This window comes from Macrotis lagotis, chromosome 2 (assembly GCF_037893015.1).
Source record: "Macrotis lagotis isolate mMagLag1 chromosome 2, bilby.v1.9.chrom.fasta, whole genome shotgun sequence".
Classification (NCBI taxonomy): domain Eukaryota; kingdom Metazoa; phylum Chordata; class Mammalia; order Peramelemorphia; family Peramelidae; genus Macrotis; species Macrotis lagotis.
In genome coordinates this window covers 24,856,743-24,860,320 of record NC_133659.1, presented here as the reverse complement: position 1 = coordinate 24,860,320, position 3,578 = coordinate 24,856,743, and positions in this window count along the sequence as shown.

Sequence of the window (3,578 nt, the reverse complement as noted above, 5' to 3'; positions counted from 1 at the left end):
GTTCATCCTTTTGGATCATCTTGAGAGAGGGACCCAATCTTTAACTTCAGGGAAAGCCCCCCCACCCCAAAAGGAAAACAAAAGCCAAGTTGGCCCCAAAAGAACACAGAGAACGGGGTCTTGGAGATCAGAGGGGGTCCGGCCCCAGGACTCCTCCTGACTTAGACCAAGTCACTTCCCTCCTTTGTGAGATGAAGGGGGTCCTTTTAAAAAAAAAAAAAAAGCTTTTTTTAAGGCAATGGGGTTAAATGACTTGCCCAAAATCAATACAGCTAGACCATTAAGAATGTGAGGCAGGATTTGAACTCAGGACCTCCTGACTCCAGGGCCAGTGCTCTATCCACTATGCCACCTGGCTGTTCCCAAGAGGGTCCTTCTAATGCTCCAAGTTCTAAGCTGTTGTGGCCTGCATGCCTAGAGCTCTGTCCCTCCTTGCCTCTTGCCTCAGTTGCCCTCACCTTCCAGACTACGCCCGGCCTCTTCAGCTCATCTCCAGTTTCATCCCACGTGTAGCCTGTCTGTAGAGTGTTGCTTCACGGATTGATGTGTCTCCCAAGCTTAGGGCTGGATCAACCTGGACTCGACTTCTAAGCTCTGACATTATTTGTCCCAAGACACCCCCTGAGATCCCCCGTTCTCTGGCAACAACAGCTGGTCCCTTGGAGGCTTCTGAAGCGCTTTACAACCCTTATCTCATCCGGCATCGGGAGAGTGGCATCATTATTATCCCCATTTTCCGGATGACAAAATTAAGGCTGAAAGAGAAGCAGCCGAGGCAGTATTCGAACGCAGGGCACCCTACCTCCTGGCTGCCTGGCGTCTTTCGTGTTGCACTTTTTCACCATTTTTGTGGCTCCATTGGGTCCTCATGCCAGTTCTGAGATAGACCAGAACCTAGAGCAACATCTTGCCGCCTCTTCCCGACAGCCACCACTGGCCGTGTTGCCCGACGGGGCAGCCCACCCCCCCAGGTTTCCCTCCTGGGCCCCAGGTTGGAGGCTTCTCCCCCTGCCCACTGGCACAGCTTGTCCAAGGGTGGAACCAGGCTGGGGTTGTCCTCTCCAACAACTTCGAAAGGGTGACCCCTGCCGGCCATCAGGGGGCATGACGTGCCCAACTGTTGCCCCCACCCCACCCCGACCCAGGGCTCCAGGGACCTTTAAGGGGCCCAAGACTGCAACACGAACCAGGTGTCCCAGGCCATGGGGTGGGTGGGGGACCCTCAGAGCCATGCTGGGGTTACCGCCATGTAATTGGGATGTTAGCAAAATTAAAAGCTGCCCTTTCCATTTGCTCATCCGGCCAGAAAATTATTTGAAATCCCGTGCTCTCCTATTTTTAAAATGTCCTAATGGCCCACAAATGTTACTAGAGAAAAACAGCGTAAGGGGTCTATTAAAAGTCATTCTTCCATTGAGGCCTCACATTTTCCAGAGTGAGGAGCCCAAAAGAGGGACATAAAGAGGGGCATCGGGATCCCCACAAGGAAAGTGAGCAGGGCTGCCAGCTGGAGGAGGCCCAGGTGGCCCTCGGGCCCAACCCCCTCCCACGGGGTTAAGGGGACCCGCCCAAGGTGCCACGGGGCTCTTAGCAAAGCCCGGCCAGATCCAAAGGGGCTGTGGCCTTCCTGGGCTTCCTCTGTGCAGCTGCCCTATCATTTAATCCTCCCACCCTGGGAAGCAGGGGCTATTATCCCATTTTATATTGGGGGAAACTGAGTCAAACGGCTGTCAAGTGTCTTGGCCAGGATGACAGAGCTAGTGTGAGGGAGGATCTGAACTTGGGTCTTCCCGATTCCAGGCTCACAGGACCAATTCTCTATCTGGCCTGCAGCAACGCTGGCAGCACCTCCCCAAGGATGCCACGCTCTGGATTCCTATCCAGATAGAGGCCCTTCCGCTGTCCCTCTCCAGCCCTCAGTTTCCCCATTTGGACTCACTCCTGTCTAGTTCTCTTTAGACCTAGAGCCTATGAAGTCCTACTGGAGGTAGCAATGTCCACTACACTCTGGTCGTGGTCTCTGATGACTGGATGCTGCCCGCACGTACGGGGCCTGGGCCGCCTGGGCAATGAGAGGCCCTCAGTTCTGGCCTCAGAGGGGGGTCTTCCCTGAGGGAGGCTTGTTCAACAGCAGCACCCACAGGACGCACCCGTCTGCTGCTCGGGCCTGTCCTCACCCTCGGAGTCTCGTGGTGGGCCTCTGCGTGAAGCGGCCCCCCGATCAGTCTGACCTTCAGGCCGGCCCAGGGACAGGTGGGCCAAGGTGGAGGCTGGCCTAGGGACCACCTGTACACCCATGTGACTTGTGCTCAGAGGAAGCTCCCTGGGGCAGTGCCCACCTGCGTCTGCTCAGTAGACACTGAACAAGCTCCCTGGGCAGGTTCTGGGTAAGCCAAGCCGCATCCACAAACACTTATTAAGCTCCTACTGTGTCCGAGGCCTTGTGGTGAGCTTGGGGGGGTGAGGCAGAGCCCCCCATGTGCATCTAACACCTACGAACACACCTGCTTGACCACAGAAGGCCCTCTCCCAGCAGCTCACGCCTACAACTGACTGTAGTTGTCCGGCAGCAAAACCTCGTGGACGTGCACAATTTGCAGGTAGGGCTCCATCTGACCCAGACAGGGCCTGCATCCTGCCGGAGCCTCCCTCCTCATCCTCCCTCCTCATGCTGGGGGCAAACCCACGTTCTCCAGACAGCTCAGGCACCCGACTTGTCGGCAGCAGGGCCAGGTCCCCATACGCCTCTGAACCTCTCCCTGTCCTGGGCTAACCGACCAGTGAGGACAGGGCTCAGGGACCAGGGACCGGAGGGTGACTCGAGGGGAGGTGGCTCATCCCTCTCATCTGAGCAAGGCTACAGGAATTCAGCAAGCCGTGTATCCTGGGGGAAAACGATCTATTTACAAATACTATTTGGCAAGAAAATGGACCTGAGGCAGAGGAGTGGGGGCAGCTTTCAGCACCTCAAACTCAGTTCAACCCAGAAGAATGTTCATGATGGAGGGAGTCTCGGAGAAGGCTGGCTGATGAATAATACAATTGAACCCAGATTATTCCCCAGCCAAATCGGTCCCATTAAGGATGAAAGCCAAGGTAAGACCCCAACAACTTGGGCTCTTTCCAAATGAGCCCACCACTGACCAAGTACAGGATCTCTGCACTTTGAAGGGAGAGAAGCCTCCTTGTCGGACTCCAGAGTCAAGGATTGAGGCTCCCACCTCCCGTCTTGACAAGAGCGTCTGTCCCCCGCTCCACAAAGGGGTAGCTGTGGAGGGGAGTGGGCCCACTTGCCCAAGGCAGACGCCAGGAACAAGTCAGGTCCCACAACCCGTGAGCAGCAGTCACCAGTGTGTAGCAGGGACTCTTAAGCTGAGACCCGTGGACAGATTTCAGAGTATTTCCCTCGTTCTCCTACAGATTTTACCTCAGACATGTAAGAATGTCATTCTCAGATGGCATCCAAAGGCTTCCCCAGCCTGACCACCGAGGGGGGGTGGTCTATGATATGGGGGTGGGTGGGTGGAGCATGCCTGTGCCAATGTGAACCCAACCCCCCTGCCGCCTCTCCAATTAAC